This window comes from Felis catus, chromosome A1, assembly GCF_018350175.1.
Source record: "Felis catus isolate Fca126 chromosome A1, F.catus_Fca126_mat1.0, whole genome shotgun sequence".
Classification (NCBI taxonomy): domain Eukaryota; kingdom Metazoa; phylum Chordata; class Mammalia; order Carnivora; family Felidae; genus Felis; species Felis catus.
This window is the reverse complement of record NC_058368.1, coordinates 113,414,721-113,439,357: the sequence shown is the minus strand read 5'-3', so window position 1 is coordinate 113,439,357 and position 24,637 is coordinate 113,414,721. Positions and strand designations below refer to the sequence as shown.

Sequence of the window (24,637 nt, the reverse complement as noted above, 5' to 3'; positions counted from 1 at the left end):
TCTCCCGGGGGGCAGAGGACTGTAAGAGGGTGGCTCCAGCTGTGGTCTCCCAGGGGAAGGGAGCTGGATGGGCTGTTAATGACCAGACTCTGTTATTCTCCACTCTCCCTAGAGAAAGGACCTTGGGCTTCTGAATTTGATGCCTGCTCTGCTCTTCTGTCTTGCAAAAAGTCCCATCCCTTGACCTCCCTGAGCCTCAGTGTCCTTAAACGTGAGCTGTGTGCTCATGTGAGGTCTTCCTTGAGGGTGTTGCATAGAGAAGACTTGCAATCTTTGGCTTGTTCCACAAAGTGTGTTTACCAATGTGCTAAGCACAGAGGATTGAGACGTAAACACAAAAGTTCCTCTCCTATGGAACTCATCTCCTAGGAGGGGAGTCAGTGTTAAATAATCAAAGATGAGCTAATGTCCTGGCAGTTTTGTGCAAAGCAGCTGGATGTTCAGAGGCCCCTTGGGCAGTGAGGTGGGCTGCTTCGGGGCTGGGGATCAGGTGGCCTCAGAGATTCACCTCTCCCAAGCTATTGACTTCTCTCTGCTCACCTGTCAACACGTGGAGGTGATTTCCAGAGGGAGCCACTGAGCAGGTGCGTTGCCCTTTCCATCTGTGGTGTTTGAGGTCTTTCCAGTTCCCTGGCCTGGTGGCCACAAGTTCCTTTACTTCTGTTCCACCTTGGCTGGGAGACCAGGATGCTCCCTGGGCTTTTCTTCTTTTGACCCCCATTTTGAAGGCTTTGGATGGACTCTGTTCCCCTGTTGCCTCACTCGCACACGAAGTCAGAGATCTCCATTCCTTCCCCCTCCTCATTTATTTCTCCTGGCTGACACCAAAGACATTTCTTAAAAAGACTCTTCAAAGTGAATGCTTGGGGCTCCCCTTCCTCTTATCTTCGAGTCCGACAGCATTTTTGTGGAAGATATTTTTTTATGTGCGTTAATGTGAACGGGAGTTTTAAACTTTGTTATCTTACAGACTCTCCATCCGCCTTCCCCTCCTTCCCAAACCCCTACGTGTCTCCCCTCCCTGACCTCCTTAAGCCTCTTTTCCCAGAGTGCCTTTGTCTGCTTTTTCCTTATCTGTTTTTCTCCCCTCTTCTTTGTCACTCCCTCTGGACTCCTACCTCTTCCCCTTGTGCCTTCCTCCCTGGTTCTCTCTTAGCTTTATTTTCTCCCCACGCTGGGCGCCCTGAGCTCTTTAACCCAGCTGCTGCCAGGGGCTGTTTCCCAGTGAAGCGGCCTCTGGACTCCCTTCTGTGCATTATTTATCCCGCCCTGGGACTCCTTTGAAGATGCCTTTGATAATGTGGATGGCCGTTGGCACACCTGGGCCACAGGACACCTGCTCTGCCTACTGGCTGAAGCTGCCCCGATTTCAAAGAAAACAGATGTTGTCTTTAACTCCACATGGTGGGTTTTCTCTGCGAGGAATTTCTGCAGATACCAAGAAGAATGCGTACCCAACGTTCAATTATCAAGGGACAGACGCTGCCCTCCGAGGCCATTCGTTCATCTCCGTTCTCTGAGCACACTATATTCAGCCTTTAAGTCCTCTTGTCTCTGGGGTCTTACTCCTTTCTATAAGGTGCACTTCCAGGCTTTGGGTGCTACCGGATACGTTGTGGCAGAGAACATGATATGAACTTGCAGAGGAGTAAAGCGAAGGGAATTGTAGTCTTGCCGTTAGGTCGGTAGACCTGGTCATCGTGCCTCTGTCCACCCGTGCCCACCACCGGGAATGCCCGTTAGGAGATTCTCATACGACAGGGATGCGTGGTCCTTAGGATTTTGTTGGCACTGCATCAACTGTCGTTGTATTTGGCAAACCATACACTGTTTGTTAGTTCCACATGCAGGAACTGTCCATATCAGCTGTTAGCCTGTCCCGCTAACCTGTGGCTGATTTGTATTGGCGAGGACATCCTTTCGGGTTATTGCCTTTTTTGATGGAGTAATGGTCTTTCTGAGGACTTAACAGGTGATGGGTTCTTATAGTCAAGTTTAATTAGGAAAGTATATGTACATGTGCATATATGTGTATATGTATGTGCATGCATACACACACACACACACACACACACACACACACACAGAATGAAGGGAGATATTTTGTCATCTTATTGGGTAGCGCCCAAACCCGGGAAGTGCAACTTACAGAAAGGAGTAAAACCCCAGAGATGAGGAATTGGTTAATTAACATTAACATAAGCCTGGATATATAGTGCGCTCAGAGAATGGAGATGAATGAATGGCCTTGGAGAGCAAGCAGCAGGATTCTGAGCCTTTGAATGACAACATTTGAGGCTCATTCTACCAAAGTGTGAATGTCCGTGGTGACATGTAAGGATCTTCTCAGCGTCTAGGGCAGGTGCTAAGTCACATCACCACCCCCTTGTGGGTGTACCCCCTGCCAAGGATGGAACTGGTTCTTTCCTCTAGTAGTGTAGGGCCTCAGGCGAGCCCTCCCTCTGAGCCTGTTCGAGATGACCTTGATGGCAAATGCTGAAGAGAATTGAAGGCATGTTGGCCATTTACGTGATTAAGGGACAGGATCTTCCTCCCTAGAAGACAAGTAAAACATTGTTTTGGGATTTGCTGGGCAGTTCTCATTTTAGGAGCTTATAAAGCAAGATGGGCTGGTGATTTTAATGGTTGTTGCCTCAGATTAATTCAGTCATTAGGAAGATTGGGTAAAAATTTAGTGCTGTTGGCATTCTCCTGGGGTTGATAGCCTGGTCCAGAAGCCTCTTTCTGTAGCATTAAAGTTAGCATCAGTGGAGACAAAAAATAGGCCTGGGCAGTGCCAACATCCTGCCTTCACTTTTATTGTAGATGCATTTTTTAATTGTGAGCTTTGAACAAATCGTGCATTTCCCCCAAAGGAGTCACTGCTTAGGATTTGTTACAAACAAGTGTGTGTGTACCTACATGTGTGTTTTGAGGTATATCCACATATGCAGATCTAAATCATGCTCATCTCAGTGGATGGTCATGGGGGAGGGTACTGATAGGGCTGGAGGGGATGGTTGAGGAGCTTTGGGGAACACATCCTCTATGCCAGGTACTCTGCAAAGTACTTCACATGGATTGCCTGCTTTCTCATTCGACAACTGTGACAAGGCTATAATTGTTTCTCCCTTTTCAAAAATAAAGAAATTGAGGGTGAAGAAAAGTTAAGTAACCCATCCAAGATCACACAGCTAGTAAATGGTAAGCCTGAGATTAGAAACCTGGAGCCTTAGCTTTTAACCACTGGAGAGGGAGGGAGAGCACGTGCACACTGGAGGGGCAGAGAGAGAGGGGGAGGGAAAGAATCCCAAGCAGGCTCCACATTGTCCACACAGAGCCCACTGCGGGGCTGGAACCCACGAACCACAAGATCATGACCTGAGCCGAAATCAAGAGTAGGAGGCTTAACCAACTGAGCCACCCATGTGCCCCCACCCCCACTGTGCTATATTGACTGACAGTAACTCTTGATGGAGCAATCCAGCACTTCCAGGAGTGGATAGACCAAAATGTAACACTTTGCAATCTTCTACAATATTTTTCCTGGCACAACTGCACTTTGTCCCCGAGTGGCTTCCATGGGAATTAGAGAGATTGAACATTTGCACTTGTAAAGATGTTATGTTCAATATTATTTGTAAATCATGTACAATTCCAGTTATATCACAGTTTTACTCAAAATTTTACTCAATTTTACCTGCCAAAAACACTGGGGCTTTTATTGTCACTGCTGGTCGCCTGGCTTTCCTCCCCGCCAATTTCCATGTGTCTTGTATTAGCATGCACTGTTAAGCACGCCCTGCCACTGCCCCCACGTTCGTTGCCCCTGTGTCTGTAAGCCCCCTTCATGCCTGGTACAGGTAGTGATTTCTCTCTCTTCATAACGTTCATTGCCATAGTAACGTCATTTTTCCCTTGTGACACTTGGTCCCTTTCTTTTTGTAATCTTGGAAGCTTTTTGAGGGCAGGGACTAAATGAGTCATAGACATCTGTGGAAGGAGTAGGAATTAGATCTGCATTATGTGTGTGTGTGTGTGTGTGTGTGTGTGTGTGTGTGTGTACACATACACGTACAGCATGGTAAGACAGTGGTGGCCATCTTGTCTCTGGCAGTGCACCATCCCTTAGGTGATGCCTTCTCCACAGGGTGCATCATACCCCTTTTCCCTTCACTCCTCTTCATTCCTTCCTATGGACATGTGCTAGACCCCTCTTTTCTGGCTGTCTCTATCACTTCTTAGAGAACATCAGGGGCTCATGAAGGGCTAGGACTTCCCTGGTGCCAAGTCAGAATGGTATTTCTTCCCTTTGTGCCACCAACTTCTGGGTGCTTGGACCTGCCAATGATCCAGCTTTGTAATGGAATTTGTGATCAAGTCATTGCTCCCTTTTGGGGTGGGGGCTGTCAGCCACCTTTTACGATGGTCCTTTTCACCTCTGCCCTGGTGATCCAGGCACCTGAGTCAGGCCTAAGAGGATGGACAAGACCAGGCACTGGGACATGATACCCATGTGTCAGGACCACTAACTGCAAAGGACAGCAAGGGCACGGTTCAAAGGAGAGCAACAGATTTGATTGTGGAGTTGGAAATTAGGGCACGTGTGAAAAATAATTAGGAATTGTAGCCTCAGGAAAAGAAGCCTGCAGGGAGACCTAGTAATTGTCTTGAAGCATATGAAAGCCAATTATGCCACCGAGTTAGGTCAGCTTGTCCCTTCCCTGTGGAGAGGAGAGAAGTATGTTTAACCTGCTAGCGGAAGGGTTTCCACTCAGTGTGGGATTGTCACCTTCCAGCACAGGCCGCCACAGAGTGCCCACATCCAGGTTGGAGGAGATGGCCTCCTTTCCAGAGGGAAAGCTTAGGCAGAAACTGGAGGCTGGCTTAGGTACAGCTCAAGTTTCCTTTAGCTCCTAGGACTTGGGTCGTTGGATTTGACTATGACAGATGCCTGAGAGTTATCGTTAAGGGACATAACTTGCTGGCTAGATTAGACCCAGAAGCTCTTGAATCCCTTAGAGTATGTTTGGACCTTTCACCAAGACAGGTAAATTAGGACCAGGTCCTTACCTTCTCTGACCTCTGTGTCTTTTACTATAAAATGCTATTACTGTATACTTTGTGGTACATTGTGGGAGGATTGAATGCTAACATGCATACTTAGGATTTGGTAACTACCTAACACATAGATGGTGCGAGATAGGTGGTAGCTAGATACTGAGGACCAGAAATGCCCAGCCTTTACCCCATAGGAGTCAGTATCGTGATTAAGGATATGGGATAAATGCAGAGAGAACTATTCACTGAGCAGAGCCAGGCTAAAAATTTTCAGATTCCTAAGCTCTGACCTTCATAGGCACTTCAAAATAAAAACAGTGCTAAACTACAAAATGCATTCAAGAAAGAGCAATACAGTTCCATTTCCTGTGATTCTTATCCACAGCTTGGTGGTGTTTATTGTTTGTGAAATACCACAGTCTTACACATGTATGTGTCGGACCCTCAGCACAGGCTCAGTCTGCTGGTTGGTTAGTCTACCCCTGATGATGAGACTGACTAGCACTGACTAGCAATTGGATCATAGCTCCTCCCTCCCTCTCCCTCTCCCTCTCCCTCTCCCTCTCCCTCTCCCTCTCCCTCTCCCCCTCCCCTTTCTCTCCTCCTCCCTCTCCCTCTCCCTTCCCCTCCCCACCCCCTCAACAAACAGTTCTTGAACAGGCAGCTTCTTGGTTGCAAAAAGCAGAAGCCAATTTTCTTGGCTTAAGAAAGCTGAAGAAACAGGTGTTTTATTAGAAGGATGGCAGGAGTTCAAAGAACTACTGGGAGCGGGGGCTTGGAGTGTGGGTAGAAGCTGAGGGTTCTGCTGAAGGCCAGACATTGGAAATGGTCAAGTCCAAGTGCTAGCACCTGGGCTGTGGTGAGCCGGATCTTCGGATTTTCTGAGTCACTCCTTAAAGACTCCGAAGGAGGTCTGGGGCTGGGCTCATACGACATGCATGGCCCACAGCTATGCCAGGACTGAGGAAAAAGAAGTATCTGGTCCCTTTCACCACAGGGTAACAGGCAAGAATGAGTGGAAACTGCATTCCCACCAATACAACACACGGATGGGAGTCTGGTGCTAGAAGGAAGGGAGTTAAAGTTTGCATGGAAAGAAGGATACAGACATGGACCTTGCCTTTGACATGCTGGATCCTGCGCATGACCAGTGTGGTAGTCATGCGCTTAGCGGGTTTGCGGTCCCTACCATTTCCCTGTCTGTGTGTTTTCATATTGTCTCTGAGGAAACCCTTAAGGGTCCATGAGGGGAGGGATCCCGGTTTGTAAGCGTCGTATCCCTCAGCGTGGCACTCACTAAATGTCTGGTGACCTGGTGATTGATTGCCTCACTGTTGATTGGATTGTGAAGTGAGTTCACCTTCATCAGCAGGAACAGACGGTGATTGGGTGTCCCTGGGGTAAGGAATGTGTATTAGACATTGGGAGTGTGTAGTTAAGACCAGAAACAGCCCTGTGGCCTCAAAAAATCTGCAAATACATCTCTCTGATTGCCAGCTGAGTTCCAGCCTTGAGTACTGGGGGCCTGGGTCTCTGGCGGAAAGGTTGAAAAATAAAATAAACTCATCCCTCAATTGCTTTATTAAATAATGCACAGATGACAGTGCGTGAAATATTGATGCACAGAGGCTCGTCCTCCTGCAGGGGAGAGGGGCCTCTGGATAATTGGTTTCTCTACATGGCAACTAGGATGGCTTGGCAGTCTTGTTACTGTTCCCCTCACTGTATCACGCCCTAGCTATTCATGGACTCTTGTTTTCCAAATCCTCATTATCCTGCCATCACGAGGCGTCACAATGAATGGAAGGGCACAGCCGAGTATCGGTGTTTTCACATAAATCAGCTTGCAGGACTGGGCACTTCCTACGGGTTACGTTAGAGGGCCAGCCTGACCATCTTTTTGGAAATCGGTGGAGCCAATTGTCTTGCGTTTTTCTTCTCCATCTGGAAAATTTTAGAAATGCCGTGGGCTGGTGTTAAAGGCCAGGGCTGCCTTCTGTGGTACCAAGGGTTTAAGTGCAACCACCAATGAGTTTCTTGTGAAACCTCTCCTCTCCTCTCCTCTCCTCTCCTCTCCTCTCCTCTCCTCTCCTCTCCTCTCCTCTCCTTTCCTTCTTTCTTTTTTTAAATAGAAGTATGAAAACCTGTGATTCAAAGGCCAGATGCTCAGGCCATTTGCCGGCCAGAGAGGCAGATTGTCCACGGTGATTTAATATGTGAGACATGCACGGGGCACCGGAGCGGCTGCTCTGGTACTTGTAATGGAATTTTAAGTCGCAGTCACCTTTATAATTGGAGGCACACAGATAACATATGTTTACCAGAAAGGCATGACGGTTGTCGTGTCGCCCCCCCCCCCCAAATAGGAATGGCAGTTGAAACTCAAGCGTGGGTTTCTCTTTATAGGGATTGTTAGCCGATAAATTCATGAGGTCAGGGAATGTTGTTGAATACCTACTGTGTGCCAGCATGGGATTTGCCTCTCTTGTCTTCAGTTCCTTCCTTTTGTCATTTGTAATTTTTTGTGATGGCTGCTTTGATCCGGGGCTAAGTTAAAGCTGTCTTAATGTTAACACAGATCTCTCTCGGTTGCTTAAAATGGAGGAGTAGAGTTTCCTTTATTCGGCACACGTTCACAGAGCACCTGTTATGAGCTAGATTCTGACCCTTCACATCACATTGCGCTGTGGTGTGATGGTCGCACCATTTCGTGTGGTGGTTGCAAGAACATTTCCTGCCACTCCGGCAGTTTATGGAGCCCCCGCTCTGTAGCAGGTGCAGGGGAAGTCAGGGGGAGCACAGAGACAGGTAAGGTTCATCAGTGAAGAAATGACCACACGGCTTCCCAAGCTTGTGGGATTGAACGTGAGACGGAGGAGGCTGTCCAGAGACAGGAATGCATTCAGAGATGGGCCAGTCCAGGGAAAAAGCAGTGTTGCTCCTACCTGAATTCGCTTGTGGGTTCTCCCTGCTCACCCCATAGGACACCTCACCCCTGGGTCCCTCGATCACAGGCATTTATATACCTGCTATGCTGACAGTCTTGTGCCTGGTACATGCATGTGGTGATACTGTACATGCATGTGCCTGGTACTGTACATGTGGTGGGGGTAGGGCACGTGATGAATGGGAAGGGCTTTGTAGTCACTCACAGTAGAGTCTGAATCAAAGCTTATTACTCCGTGCACTGAGGAGACTTTCATAGTCTCTCTGAACCTCCATTTTCTTAGCTTCAAAATGATAATGGTAATAGTGCCGGTAGCAGTCAGCCTGGGCCCCCCTAATACACTGCCATTGCCTGAGGGGCTTCAACAACATGGTTCTGGAGGCCGGAAGTCAGAGACCAGGGTGGCAGCACGGTTGGTTATCTGCACGTTTCACGGATGCCACCTTCTCACCCTGTCCTCACATGGCCTCGCCTCCGTGTACACGGAGACCAAGGGGGTAAGCACCTTCCCTGGTTCTCTTCTTTTTATTTTTATTAATTTTTTTTAATGTTTATTTATTTTTGAGAGAGACGCACACAGTGTGAGCAGGGGAGGGGCAGAGAGAAAGGGAGACCCAGAATCCGAAGCAGGCTCGCTCCAGGCTCCGACCGGTCAGCACAGAACCTGACACGAGGCTCAATCTCACGTACTGTGAGATCATGACCTGAGCTGAAATCAAGAGTTAGATGCTTAACTGACTGAGCCACCCAGGCATCCCATCTGAGCCTCTCTTTTTTTGTGATTAGTGATGTGGGAGAGGTAACTCTTACTTCCCACATTTCTGGTTAGGTTTAAATAAGGAAACCCATATGAAAGCACCTGTATTTTCAGATATATAGCAGGTATTCTCTCAATGTTGGCTGAATGAGATTCTCATGCATTTATCCCTGAAGTTCATAGGCCCAGCTGACTTGGTCAGCTTGTGGTCCCCATACCCATGGTGCCTTGCCTCTGCCGCTCTGTATATGGGCCTTCCAGCCCCAGTCATCATGCGCCTGGGCAGAGAGACGTTTGATGAGATTCTTGACAGGATTGAAAAAACACCAACCTTAATCTGGTGGAGAACTAATGACTTAGATCCAGTATTCACATAGAAAAATGGGTTATTTTGGATGTTCTTAGTCCCATTAACAAAATTTAATCTAGTGCTGAAAATTTATGGGGCAGCAAGCAATCTGTTTTGCCTGATGGTGTTCAAAAGTGCAAATGCATACTTTATATACCCTCCCTGCTTTTCAGTTTTTAACAGCGTACGAACATTTACATTTCAAACAAGGTGGTCCTCATGCTGGGTGGCTTTTTATGGTCTGTGTGAAATACAGGAGTTTGAAATACATGGTCTGCTGACAGTTTAAATTTTCTGAGAAGCCACATTGAACAGAAAGAAATACAATATATATTAATGAAGATAGCTGTTTGTTCGCTGTAAGACCTTATGGATGAACTGCAGGCCCGCCATTTGGGTCATACATAACAGAGGAAGAAGAAATTGAGAATCACGTGTTGGCCATGTTGACTGCTCTGCCTTAGCTCTGAAAGCTTAGGAAGTCTTGACACCATCCAGCCTAGTCATTAAGAGCTAAGGTCTTGGTGGCAGACAGACCTTTGTGTGAGTTGCTCTAGCTATGTGACCTTGAACTAGTTGTTTTGCGTCATTGAACCCAAGTTTCTGCGTCTGTAAATCCGGGTAATGATACCTCCGTCCCGGGGCTGTTACGAGGATTTAATGAGATGGCGTATGTAAGTGCGTGGCACAGCATCCTGCACACATATCTGTCTCCAGGAAATGTTGGCCATTATTATTATCATCACTACTACTATATTACCTAGGAATGCATTACTAGGTAATTGCTAGGTAATGTAATACCTAGTGACCTATGAAAGTTTTAGAGCCTGGAGGAAAATGTTGCATCATCCTTTTTAAAGGTACTTAGAGAGCTTACCTTTTTCAAGCTCTTTGAGCCCTGGAGGGGATATTAGGGTACTTGGCGTTTGCTTGGGCTTAGCTTTGGCCTCAGCTTCTCTCCCTTTCCCTCGTGGCCATGCCTGACACCCTGGCCTGTATTACCTGAGGTGAAGTCACGTGGCACCAGGCATTTTTGTATCGCTCATTCACTGTTGTATTTCCAGCCCCTAAACCAGTGCCTGGCATACAGTAGATCCTAAATGCGTGTCTGTTGACTTCTAGTCTCCAGAATGTGCCTATTGTTCCCTCTTGGGTCAGAAAGTTCTCTTCTTAGTTCCCATCTTATTTCCCATCCCAGGAATTTAAAGACCAGTGGTGGTTTTGGAACTGTGTCTCCTTTTCTCTTTTCCTGGGGATCAGTGTGATGGAGCAGAAGGAACTCTGGGCTGGAAGCACGAGATCGGGGATCTCTTTTCAGCTCTGCAGCTAGAGCCTGCCCAGAAGCCTTGGGAAAGTTGGTCTCCTCCCCTCTGGACTTCGTTTCTTCTATAGTATCATGAGGAAATTGGCTTACGTAATTTCTGGAGGACCTTCCAATGCTGACATGGGACAGATAGGTTCTCCGGGGACAAACCCCATGTTCCTGCTCCCGCTTTCTTTTTTTTTTTTTTAAGTTTATTTATTTTTGACAGAGACAGAGTGCAAGCATGAGCTGGCGGGGGGGGGTGCAGAGAGAGAGAGAGGGAGACACAGAATCTGAAGCAGTCTCCAGGCTCCAGGCTGTCAGCACAGAGCCTGACGCGGGGCTCGAACTCATGAACTGTGAGATCATGACCCGGGCTGAAGTTGGACACTTAACCGATTGAGCCACCCAGGCACCCCCCTGCTCCATCTTTCTTAGGCCTCCAGTTCCAGCTAGCCTCACTCACTTCTCATCCCTCATATGGAAATGAACCCAGCCCCAAAGAATGTTTTAAACAGTAGTTCTGGCCACTACGCCTTGTGTATCTAAGCTCGGGTATCTCTACCTTGGAACTGTCGACATTTTGCACCAGATAGTTCTCGGTTATGAGGGATGGTCCTGTGGATTGTAAAATGTTTAGCACCATCTCTGACCTCTACCTACTAAATGCCAATAGTATTGTTGCCCCGCCCTCCCCCATCCCTGCTGACACCAGATGTACAAACAGATTTTCTCCAGACATTGCCACATGTCTCCTGAAGGGGGGTGTGTGTGTGTGTGTGTGTGTGTGTGTGTGTGTGTGTGTGTGCGCGCGCGCGCGCGCGCAAATAATCCCTGATCTAAACACAAATTGTTCCTTAGTGTTACTTCAGATGACACTGCAAGCAGACAGAAGGTTTTCTCAGGAGACTCAAGCAAATGGGAATAGTCTATTGATCAGCGACTTCGTTTTCCCTAGGGCTGGGGAAAAGAAGCAGAAAACAACTACCTTACCAGCTTGAAAGTGAAAATACAAAGCTAGCCGAAATATTGTGCTGGGGCCCTGGATTCACAATGAGTTAATTCCACATATAATATACCACCAAAGATGCAAATAGAGAACGGCACCTCTTAGATCTTACCCAGACTGTGACAGCTATTGGATCTTATTCTTACATCATGGAAATTGGGTAGTGGTGGCTCTGAATACTTGATGAAAAAAGATGGGTTTTAAAAATCTTCCACGTTGCTCACATTTTAGATGGAGGCACATCCTAGAGAAGGTGGAATACGAAAGCAGTTTGGAGAAAAAAAAAAACATTTTAGGTGGTACCACAATATTATAAACAACGTGTTTATTATAAACTTGTTGATAACGTTTTATCAACAGAAGTATGATACTGAATGCCCTGAGAGAAGTAAAAACATATATTTTTAAGACACAGCTACCAGTTTGGTAAGTGACACAAAAAAATGGGTAGAAATGTAAATCATAACTAAATTTGTAGAGTGGTGATGCATTTACAGCATAAGCAGTGATTGCCATTGGAGCCCAAAGAAAGAGAAGTGTGAGCTCGGGTGACAGGAAGGATGGTCAGCCTTACTTGGGGAGAGAGTTTGGGGGCTCCAGAAGAACATGGGATACCATGATGTACTCTGTCTAAAGCGTCTGGAGGTTGCTTATGATCCAAATTAGCTGCATTTGGAAATTGGTGAGACAACATGCACTTGACATCAAGAGTCAACTCTATGGTCTTTGCCCTAGCGGCTCAGATTGTTCAAAACAGAGGCGATCTCATTTTCAAAGCTCTTACTTACTTACTTACTTACTTACTTACTTACTTAACTTACTTACTTATGCACGAATGCATGCATGCATGCCTGCCTACCTCATGTGATTCCTGAGGTTGATATCCTTGGAGGTATCTTGAAACTTGAAACTACCCAACTTGAAACTACCCCTTCTCTAGGAATATTTATCTCTATCAAAAAAAAAAAAAAACACCAAGAAGAAGAAGAAGAGGAAGAAAGTCCCATGGGTAGGCTCCTGTTGGCCATGCTTTCTTTCTGAGACCAGAACCCTTACTTCAGGCCCTAGATGATGGGGTCCAGGTGGACACCTGATTCCAGCAGGATCAGATTCTGGACTAAGAATTTGGTCTTAGGACTGAGAGGCATGCCAGTGTTTTCATGCACCTGTTAATCTGAGAGGTGGTGCCACCATCTTTCCCCCTGGGAAGCCTGGAGATGCCCCAAAAGGTGGTGGTTTGCTCTCCTGAATGAGACCCTGGGTATACTGGTCACCAACACCCTGTGGACCAGGTTATCACATGGCCCCCCTGTGAAGGATGAGGTTTGCTTAGGGGTCTTCTCATAGCCCAGCCTGTCCTCTCTCCATTGGCCCTCCTTTCTCCCAGCATCCCCAGGACTCCTGCCCTTTTGTGGCACAGCTAACATCCCTTGCCCGCTGACTTTCCCAGGGGTGTTCTGTGTAAATCTCACTACCCACACTCCAGAGGTATGGGCAATATTGTTCATGACCCCAAGGGGCAGCTTTCTCTGGGCTGCGATGTTGAGGAGATTCTGTTGACCCCAGTCACTCTGAGTGATGGCTCAGTGTATTAACTGGCTTAACTGATGTGTGGCTGCATTTCAACCGACAGGGACCATTCACTGCCTTCGAAGTGTGGTTTCTAACATCAGACCCCTGTGACATTCTCTCGATGGCATGAATTTGCCTAAGAGTTCTCTGGCACTAGAGTCGGACCCACGCATCAAGGGAAGGATATCTATGGCTTGCAGAGGCTTCGGGAGCTGGAGTGTAAACCCGGGTTGGAAGTGGGGCTAAGGCAGCACCGGGGAGCTAGGCAGCAGCAGACACAGTCTAGTAGTGCCCCCCTGTCCTCTCTGCCCTGGGACCTCTCATTCAGGATGCAGTTGCAGGAAGGGCGGTGGGATTGAATACACAAGGGCAGGAAGGGGAATAGTCACCTGACACCCATCACCCATGTCTTTTTAGTGGGAGTTTGGCACTCTGGACCACTGTCCCACCTAGCCTGTGCACAATGGGGAGACAGAATGAGTACAGGGAAGTGGGGTGCTGCTACAAGGGGACTGAAGGATTCAAGGTGAACATCCACTCTGGGTCCTTCAGATCACAAAAACGTGCGTAAGAATTTGGATGCAGGTTTTAGACCCTCTGAAGGTTGTCCACAGACCCCTGGTTAACATTCCTTTTCATCCAAAGGAATTTGTTCATTCACATCACTAGTGCCCAGGAAATGGGGTTTCTGTGGCTTGGGATATGTCAAAAGGATGTTAGTTGCAGACCAAGTGATTAGCAGGAACCTGTACACATCAGGAAGGTATGTAGGAGGTGTCCTCCCCTGCCCTTGGGCATGACTCAGGAGGGTGAAAGCCTAGGCTGGTGAAAACATTAGTGGGGAGGAGGTCCCTTTGCTACTGTTCCACCTGCTCCTATCCCACAGTCACCTCTGGGCTCTGGCCACAGTAAGACTGATGTTCAGCACAGTCAAGACTCTTAAGAAAAAAAAAGCAGAGTAAAGCCTGTTAAGAGGGGAAAATTCTCCAGGGCAGAGGATTGCTAAATTAATTATGCAGATGTGAAAATTCAAAGGAAGAATAATTAGACAGCCTGTTAAGCTTAAAAAAAAATTATGTTGTTTGCCAAACACTGAAATACTGTGGACTGGTAACTGCTTTTAAACTCAAGTAAACGAACCCTTCTGGAACATTCTACCCCACTTGTTTGGGGAGTCTTGGCTAAGTGAATGAAGTATCGAATGTGAACGGTGTAGTTCTTTATTTTGTGAAGAAAAGATAAATTCTTATGAGCTGTGGGTGGAATGAACACCAGTGCCTTCAGGGCCAGGCAGGCCCTGAATGTAGGAGAGAAGAAAAAAGAGAAAGAGGAAAGCAAAATAGAGCATAAAGGGGGCACAGGCGATGCTGGGGTAAAGGAGGCAGCCATGCGGGAATGAAAGCCCAAGTGTGGCCACATCTTCCAATTAAAAATAATCCACAAATGTATACTGGATTTTTATATGACATGCTCTCACTTGTTACTGCTAGTGCCTTACTCAAAACTGTAACAGCCCTGTATGGGCTGGCGAAAGCACACTTGTGGGGTGTTCGGGTGATCTTGACTATTAAATGAGTGTGATGGAAACACCTGCCTCGTGGGGTTGCTTATGGATTCCACGAGATCAGAGTGGCAGATACCTGATGGCTCTCACGGGCCTGTCACTGACACAAGCATGGGGACTGGCCTATCTTATTTAGCACCCGAAATGATGCATGCCACAGAGTAGGACTCAGTGAGGGTCTTTGATCAATAAATAGGGGAATTACTGGTGTTCAAAGGAAGAGAGTTTAGTCTATGGTAGTTTAATTTCTTTTCTTTTTTTTTTAAGTAGGCTCCACACCCTCCGTGGAGCGCAAGTCAGGATTTGAACTCATGACCCTGAGATCAAGACCTGAGCTGACATCAGGAATTGGACAGTCAACTGGCTGAGCCACCCGGGAGCCCCTTCTACTGATTTCTTTTATTACTGTATTACTGAAGTATAATTGGCATACAGTGTTATATTAGTTTTGAGGGCATAGTACAGTGATTTGACAATTCTATACATTACTCAGTGCTCACCATGACAAGTGTGGTCACTATCTGCCACCATACAGTGTCATTGCAGTATTATTGACTGTATTCCCTATGCTGTACTTTCATCTCTGCGACTTATTTATTTTCATCTCCATGACCTATTGATTTCCATTTTGAAATCCAAAGGGGAGGAGGTTGGTTGCTAAGGAGATGTGTTCCCATAAGGAATTGTCCCCTAGGAGAGAACTCTGCCAGCTCTTGGTGAGGAAGGCATGGGCCGAGAGGTAGTTATGACCCTGGAAGCGTGTGGTAACAGGCGCCCTCTGAGCAAGGCAGACCATGGCCAGCTCGTCACTTCAGTTTTGCAGCAACACCTGCCGATAGTTGTGCTACAGCCCCTCCCCATGTCTCAGGATGCAGAGCACTTGTCCTGCCCTGTGAATATAACCCTCAGGTCCCCTTCTTTCTCCCTGTTTGGATTCCTACGGCACCTCTGAAGCTTTGTCATATTCTGTCTGTTCAGGCTATTGCCTGAAACAGGAGTGAACTTCGTCGGAAATGTTGTCATCTGGCAACTTAGAAATGGGTTAAAAATTGGCCGTTTCATCAGTCTTTGTTCACCATCCTGGGTCTGGTCATGGCTTCCAATGAGGTGGAGTTTTCTTGAGGGAGGGAGACGCCCCACGGGTCTGCCTTTGTGCCTGTGGCTTTGAATCGGCATCTAGGGCCACTTGCCCTTGTTGATTGGACAGGCCAACAAAGAGACCAGACAGGGTTTCTGTTGGTCAGAGAAAGGAACACATCAGGGAGATTTGTTGCCCGTTTAAAAAACGATTGGGCATGAAATGGATACTGTTTGGATTACACAGAAACACAGCCCCTCATTAGCTGTTTCAGAATCACAAAAGGCTTGATGGCTGCTCTAGTCCCAGCCAGTGGGGTGATGGGGGGTCAACAGTCTCTGTTACACATTTGCATAGGGTTGGGGTATTGGCAGAAAAAGGAACCTCCTGTATTCCATTTTTTTTTCTTCTCCTTGCACCCTGTTGTGTACATTTATAAGATACCAGGTATCAGGTTTCAGCTCAACCTCCCTGAGTGGGGTGGGGGTGGAGTGGAGCATACTGGGGGGTGGCCACGGAGGCTGCGTACAGCAGACTCCCTGGAGGGGCTACAGTAGAGGGCAGGGCCGACCTGGCAATAGATGTGGCTCCCTGGAGTCTCCTGGGAAGTAGACATGGGAAGCAAGATGGCTTCTAGGCTGTATTTTGGTATAAGGATGACCTGGGACAGAAATCTGGAGAAGAAAAAAAAAGTTCAGTTTGGACTGGTGGATATGAAAGGAATGTTTAAGGAAAATCATGGGGGAAAGAGTTGAAACTAACATTGATTGAGGACTTGCCAGTGTCAGTGTTCAGCATTTGACATATTGCCTCATTCACACTTGCCAACAATCGTGTAAGAGGGATGCCACTACTCTCCTTTATGGCTCAGAGAGGTTGCATAACTTGCCTGAGGTCACACAGCACCCAAGGAGCTAAGCTCTGATGAGCAACTGGAACTGGCTGTGGTGCAAAATTCATGTTCATTTAACCTTACCCTATAATTCATATACGCATACTGGGGATTTGCCTATGTGAGCAAAAGATGGTATCCACTAAGTCTGAGATGTCGGTTCTCTCTGGCCTATTCATCTTTAGTTTTGGCAGCTGGAGCAATGACTTGTCAAGACCCCTGTGTTGAAGCAGAGTGCTGGGCCTGTTCTGGCAAGGCCATGGTCACAAGGGTGAGTCCAGGTCCAGAGCGAGGCCAACAGGTGATTGCCGGTGGAACTCATTTAAACCTTAACCTGTCTCAGACATCTCTGTGCTCACTGCTCTGAGGATGCATGGCTGAGGCTAGGCTTTCTAAAGTTAAGTCCTGGTTCTGTCCGACTGGTGTGTTCTTAGAAAAGTCATGTGATCTCTCGGGACCTGTGTCTTTATCTAACATTCCAGGATCTTCTCCTGCTTTGGAGCCTTTGCAGTCCCTTTTCTGCATTATTCCTCACCTGATCTTCTAAAGTCTGGCTCCTTCTTGTGAGACCATGGCTTAATGTCACCTACTCTGAGAGGTCTTCCCTGACTACCTAATCCAATGTGGCCTTCAGGAGCTTGCTACTGCTCACTCTTTTAAAATATTTGCTTAGCTCTTATTACTATCTATTGTTTGTTCCTCACATCCCTTCTTTCATTTCCTCTTGCCCTTCCTTCCCTTCCTCTTCCCCTATCCACTGCCCTTGTCCGTCCTTCCCTTCCTCTTCCCCTATCCACTGCCCTTGTCCTTCCCTTCCCTTCCCTTCCTCTTCCCCTATCCACTGCCCTTGTCCTTCCCTTCCCTTCCCTTCCCTTCCCTTCCCTTCCCTTCCCTTCCCTTCCCTTCCCTTCCCTTCCCTTCCCTTCCCTTCCCTTCCCTCCCCTCCCCTCCCCTCCCCTCCCCTCCCCTCCCCTCCCCTCCCCTCCCCTCCCCTCCCCTTCCCTTCCCCTCCCCTTCCCTTCCCTTGTTATACTTGTACTAGAATGTCAGTTCCTTAAGGGCAAGGACTTGGGTCCTACCCATCTCTGAATGCCCAGAGCTTATAATAGTACTTGGCATGTAAATGTAGTTTCATGAAAGTTTGCTGAACTGATGGGTTAAAGTCTTCCCTATGTTAAATATGAACATGTTGGTCTGAAGGCAAATGCTCCAAGGACTCTTTGAGCTATGAATCTTTGTGACCTAGAAATTCCAGCTTACAAGATTCATCCAGATACTCTTTTCAAAGACAGTTTATTCAGCATTAACTAAGCATGTCCCTTATAGCAGACACATGCCAGAGAACTTGGGGTTCAGAAATGATGAGCCTAGGGTGGCTGGGTGACTCAAGTGTTGAAACATCCAACTCTTGATTTCTGCTCAGGTCATGGTCTCACAGTTCAAAGGATCAAGCCCCACACTGGGCTCTATGTGCTTGGGACTCTCTCTCTCTCTTTTACTCTCTCTTTCCATCCTCCATTCTCTATCTCTCTCCCTCTTCCTCTTTCTCCCTCCCTCTCTCTCTCTCTCCCCCACCAAACAAATAAACATTAAAAAAAAAGAAATGGTGAGCTGGACTTTGTTCCTAGCCTCACAGAGCAAGATAGTTACTCTGTTACTGAGCCCTATGATATTCCAGATGCTGTTTAGGTGAGGGGGCATGCGGTAGTGAGGATAGCCACCCTCTGTGGTCTCCTGAAGCTTCTACTTGATTACAACATACTTAGAGTCATAACTCATGTTTGTCACATACTAGTTGCATGATCTTTGGCTAGTTTAATTTTTCCCCTTTATTTGTCAAGTGGAGATAATATTGGTGTCATGAGGCACCTCTAAGAATTGAATGGTTCTCTGTATTGGACACTGCAGTCTAGACTCTAGAGGCTTGAAAGCAAGCAAAGAGTTGGAAAATTTGTGAATTGTCCAGTGTAGCTGAAGGCATGGTAAACCTTAGAGGATAAGGAGAATACAGTCTGAGAATATGAGCCAAATTCTAGAAGGGAGGTTTGAGGCCATATTTCACCTATAAGTAAAATCATACAGTGTTTGTCGTTCTCTGAATTATTTCACATAGTGTAATACTGTCTGGGTCTATCCGTGTTGATGCAAATGGCAAGATTTAATTCCTTTTTATGGCTGAGTAATATTCCACTGTGTGTGTGTGTGTGTGTGTGTGTGTGTGTGCGCGCGTGCTCACATGTGTGTGTACACACACTGTCTCTTCTTTATCCTTTAATCCATATGTCACTACTCAAGTTGTTTCCAAATTTTGACTATTAGAAATACTGCAGTTAACATAGGGTTACATATATCTTTTAAAATTATTGTTTTTATTTTCTTTGGATAATTACCCAGAAGTAGAAATGCTGGATCATGTAGTAATTCCATTTTGAATTTTTTGAGGAACCTCCATACTGTTTTTCATAGTGGCTGCACCAGTTTACATTCCCACTGACAGTACATGAGGGTTTCCTTTTCTCCACAGCCTTGCCAACACTTATTTTTCATTTGTTTTGATACTATCTATTATGACAGGTATAAGCTCATAACTCATTGTGGTTTTGATTTGCATTTCTCTGAGCCTCTTTTCATGTGCCTCTTGGCCATCTGTATGTCGTCTTCAGAAAAATGTCTATGCAGGTCCTCTGCCTATTTTTTTAATTGAGTTGACTGAGAGCTGAAATCTTTTTTAGGGGCGCCTGGGTGGCTCAGTCAGCTAAGCATCTGACTCTTGATTTGAGCTCAGGTCATGATCTCATGGTTCATGAGATGGAGCTCCATGGCTTGGGATCCTCTCTGCCCCTCCCTCCTCAAAATAAATAAACATTAAAATAAATAAATAAAATAAATACATAAAATTCTTTTTTAAAAAAAATATAAAGTGTAGAATCCATAAATTTAACAAAAATGAGAACATCATTTTCACTTCTTAGTGAAAGAAGCATTGCAGCCATTACAGTATCCAAAGATGATTATCTCCCTGCTCTGTTTTACCTGCTGGGTACTCAGTATTTATTGCTAAAGAATGAAAACGAGAGATTTTACTCCTTGTGTTTATTCCATGTTTGTCTTAGGAAACCTCATGGGTGCTTTCTCATTATTTATTGTTGCATTTGTCTTCCATGCGCAGTTAAGACCTGATTTATATTTTATATTAGCACTACAGGCTGTATTTTAGAGTAATGGAAGGGAGGTGATCAGCCATTGAGGGGCACATTGGTGAAGAGACACGCAGGAAAGAGCCGTTGTGGGCAAGGTTGGGACTGTCAATTGATTACCTGATGGATGCACATGGAAAAGTATTTTAGCAATGATTGAATAAGGTGGGACCCCCCAAAAAAACAAAGCAACAAGAGTAAACAAGACTTAAATGATACAGATTTACTGAATCCTTCAGTGGGAGATGCAACCGCTCTTCTCTCAGTTTGAAGTGCTTTCTAATAGCTTAGATGGTGCCCAAAGAAATCCCTGATCCCATCAGCACTAACTTTGTCATGACTGCTTCAATGTTATCAGTTAAGGAATAGAATTTAATAGCCTTGGGAACCATCCCAAGGACTCAGAAATGAGTCTGCCCTAATTGCAGAAAGAAAGGACTTGGAAATACATAGTCTCCACTTACCCATTTATAAATCTGGAGCCAAGTGTTTCTAAAAAATTAACAGTGGGAGGAATGAAAGTAATAAAAGCTTTAATTTTGATAGTCATACCTAGGGAGCCACAAATACTTTGTAACTCATTTGTAAATCTCACCCAGTGGTTAGCACATTAAAGGTCTCAAAAAAGCTTTGGATTATGCAGGGTCACTTCTCTGAAAAGCCCTGGGGCCTCTCACCAGTGGGACTGAGCTCCCTGGGAACAGATGGCATGGGAAGTCTGTTCCAGGGGGTGTGGGATGCAGTTTTGAATAACTAGCTTCAACGGGTCCTGCAAGAATGAGCGATTTGCTTATGCAAGTTCTTTATATGGACTTTTACGGCTATTGATTTTCCATCTTGGATATCAGTACCCTGGAGAGCTCTCCACTTCATTCTTAAGACCCTTTAAACTTGGTAAACACTTTCAACACTTCTGAAACTTTTCTATCAAAGAGCCTCTAAGGGCAAGCTACAACGTACATCTTTCTTGAGGTTCAGGGGACAGAACCTACTGCCAGCACATACATCTTTGGAGTCTCTTTATACAAATGTATATGAATTTTGTATTCTGTTCTGTAGTAGACCAGTGATGGCCTTAATATTTTAACAGTTTTAAATTACTTACCACCTCATAAAATAGATGCTGCAGGGAGATTAACTGTAGATTTGCATTCTCCTTGGCCCATTATAGTCTGAGATGGAAAACCTAGGTTAGATTTGTAAAACAGGAAAAAGAGATTTGGTAGATACATGTGGTGTGGGACTATTTTGCCTTCTTCCACTGATTTCTGGACTTGTCAAGGGAGGTGGCAGTGAGTGAGCACCATGATACATCACCAGAGCTCTGGACTTAAGTTATGCTTCTGAGGATGCCACATTACGGAAGTAACCACTTCATCTGAGGCTCGTAGAGGTCATTTGAACAAATTGTCACCAATTTGGGGCAGGGTTTCCCTGCAGACTTTATTTTTCTGTTTTCAGTTAACATCTTTCCCTGCCAAGCCTTATAAGACGGTGGAAGCAGTCAAATGGACAGCCTCTGGCTAAGGATCAGAAGACACTAACCTTGTACATGAAGCCTGCCTTGCTGAACCCTGCCTGCCCATTTATACCTAGCACACCTCATGTTGACAACCTCCCTGACACAAGCCATTGTCTGCTTGGATCAACAGTGTTTGTCAGATAGTCCTTAATCATTATTTTTCTCCCCTAGCATTTTATCAATGGTGCCTGAATGTAGGCCTTAGGATATTAAGACTCATAGTCTATGACTCTGTAATAGAGACTTTTCAAAGCCCACAGTACCTTCTCTCAAAACAAACCAAACAAAATAAGGACTATGACTATGACTGTGTAAGTTTGTTGACAAGGCTTTGTTGTTTGTTCTTAGTGCACATAATTTAGAGGGGAAAAAAGGTTTTTATTCTTCATTCCCAGACTTTATAATCTCCAAGATGAGACAAGGCAGAACACAGCTCTACTAGAGATATGTGAACTCCTTAGTTGTTGTATGGTGGTTTCAGCAGTGGTGTAGATCTGGTTAATCAGTGAAAGCTTTCTGGATAAAGTAGACCCTGAGCTTTATGTTCAAAGAGAAATGTTAAAGTTGCTTCTTGTACAAATGAGTGTAACATTTGAAATGGAAAGGGATGAATAGCACTGTAGCTCCGAGATCTTTTTTTTAATTTGATTTGATTTATTTACTTTGCATCATGGTAAGTATACTCTTTAATTCACATCACTCATTTTACCTTGCCCTTTCCCCCTCCCTTCTGTTAACTATCAGTTTGTTCTCTAGAGCTAAGAGAATGTTTCTTCGTTTGCCTCTCTCTCTTTTTTATTTTGCTCATTTGTTTTGTTTCTTAAATTCCACATGTGAGTGAGATCATATGGTATTTGTCTTTCTCTGACTGACTTCTTTCACTTAGCATTATACTCTCTAGCTTTATCCACATTGTTGCAAATGGCAAGATTTCATTCTTTTTTATGGATGAATAATATTCCTGTGTGTGTGTATATATACATCTTTATCCATTCACCTATAAAATTAATAGAATTTAATTTTAATAGAATTTTAATAGGACACTTGGGCTGCTTCCATAGTTTGCATTTCATAAGTAATGCTACTATAAACTAGGAAAGCAGGTATCCCTTTGAATTAGTGTTTTTGTATTTTGGGGGTAAATACCTAGTAGTATGTTCACTGGGTCATAGAGTAGTTCTATTTTTAATTTTTTAAGGAAACTTCATACTGTTTTCCACAATGACTGTACCAGTTTGCCTTCCCAGCAATAGTGCAAGAGGGCTCTTTTTTCTCACATCCTCACCAACATTCTCATGGCTGTAAGATGATACCTCATTGTGGTTTTGATTTGCATTTGCCTGATGATGAGTTATTTTGAGCATCTTTTCATATGTCTGTTGGCCATTTGGATGTCTTTTTTGGAGAAATGTCTATTCATGTCTTCTGCCCATGTTTTAACTGTTCTGGTATCTTGAATCTCTAAAATGTCTAGGGTTCCTTGCCTTTTGCATATATCCGCTTTCTGTATTTGAAGAGCAAGCTAAAAGTGTGGTGAAGATGATTACTGAACACATCCTATGTGCCAGGCTCTGTGCTGGGCAACTTTCATGCGTTGTGTCTTCAATTACTCACAATATCCGAGTGAAGTAGATCTCTTTGTCTGCATTTGAATCCTGAAGAGTGAGTGACCCATCTGGACCACAAAGGCAGGAAGTGGCACAATTGTGCCTCTTGTACACCTTCACCTCTCTGATCCAAACCTATGGGTTCTCTTCTTCTAGACACACTGGTTTAATTATTTATTGGAAATTCTTGGAGTTTCTGTATTTCCCCATTTTTATATGGTCAACTACTAGGACTGCTGAATAGTGACAGAGTTGTGCTCATCAGCACAAAGGAGTTCATTCTTTATGAAAAGCTACATGTTTTACAGGAATTTTAATTGTATTAAAGTGAAGTACAGGTATAAAACATAGACTTGCTGAGCTATACCCCTCTTTTAACTCTGCCTTTTTCATGGAGGTGTTTGATTTTTATTGTGCTTTTTGTGTCCTCTTATTTTCCTAGGTTATAGAACTGGTCTTATGTATCTTCAGTAATTCTGTTGTCTTTGTTCATAAGTGTCTTAGGAATAATTCCTGCCAATTACCATGAAGTAGAACTCAAGGACCTTTATTTTTATAACACTTTAATGAATTCTGGCCATTTTGATGGATGGGAAGGTTAAGACTTCTCTTTGGATGGTCTCTTGTCCTCCTATTGAGAACGAAGGCCATTGTCAGGTCCTACTGATCCATGTTGCCACCATCTGATCCCATGTTGCTCCATCTGATCCCATGTTGCCACCAAACCTCATGCACCTCCTGGTCAGTGATGTGGACCATAGATAGGCTTCACAGAATCCCTGAGAGAAGGAACCACAAGCCTCCCTGGGTCCATGTTGTTTTTTAAGTCAGAGAGAAAATTAAGTTGACTGGGCATGAGCATCACCTTGAAAAGAAACTTTGACCTTCATATTCATTATAAAAGTAATATACGCTTACTCAAATGTTCAACAATCTGGCTTTGACTTCTGAATAGTACAATATTTTCTTCACAGTATTAATTTCTTCTTGTGGATCCTTTGGGCGACATGATTCTTGGGGGCGGTGGACAGGGATGTTCAACATGCTGCTTCTTGGCACTGTATTTGTCACTTTTCTCCACATCATAAGCTGCTCATGAGTGGCCTGGTGGCTCTGAGCATCAGCTTTGGTGTGAGAGTACTCTAGATTCTAGTCCAGATTTACCAACTACGTGACCACAGACAAGTTAGTTACTTACCATCTCTGTGTCAGTTTCCTCATTGGTTAATTAGAAAAATAGTACATTATTCTATATATAGTTGGTAAGTGTCATTGTCGCCACTGTTAGTCCCTCAACTGGATGATGCATTATGTAATAAAATGCTCCCTCTTTCCTTTTCTTTCCATGTAGTTAATACTACCCCCCTCCCTTTTATCCTCTTCTCTCCCTATCCCACTTTTACAAGGAAATCAGTTTCTTGGCAGAAACGTGGAGTGAGGGTCCTTTTGTTTACCATCCCAGAACAACTGGGAAACTGAGGTTGGTATGGGATGATAGCTTTGAGAAAGCGGGATTGCCTGGCCTGGTTAATATACTTTTGTGGCTTGTGATTTTATGGAGCATATTTCCACTGCTGCTGTAGACTTCCCTTAATACATTCTTTTTTAATGATCAGGACTTGTAAATTAGACAAGTAGGACTTAGCAGTGGTTGCTCATAATGTCTTGTTTTGCCCATGAGCTGAAAGGCAAAGCTCTTTCCAGTCACTGCTGTGTAGTTCCAGCCAGGTCCAGGGTGTTCTCTTACAACTCAGAAGCGAATTCCAATTCTCTTAGGGC

The 24,637-nt window shown here is 45.1% G+C and overlaps 1 protein-coding gene across 2 annotated transcripts in view; it reads left to right on the top strand.

Annotated features, from left to right (window-relative positions):
- SPOCK1 (SPARC (osteonectin), cwcv and kazal like domains proteoglycan 1) overlaps positions 1-24,637 on the top strand; it is a 519,342-nt gene that overhangs the window by 323,940 nt on the left and 170,765 nt on the right. The window lies entirely within an intron of this gene.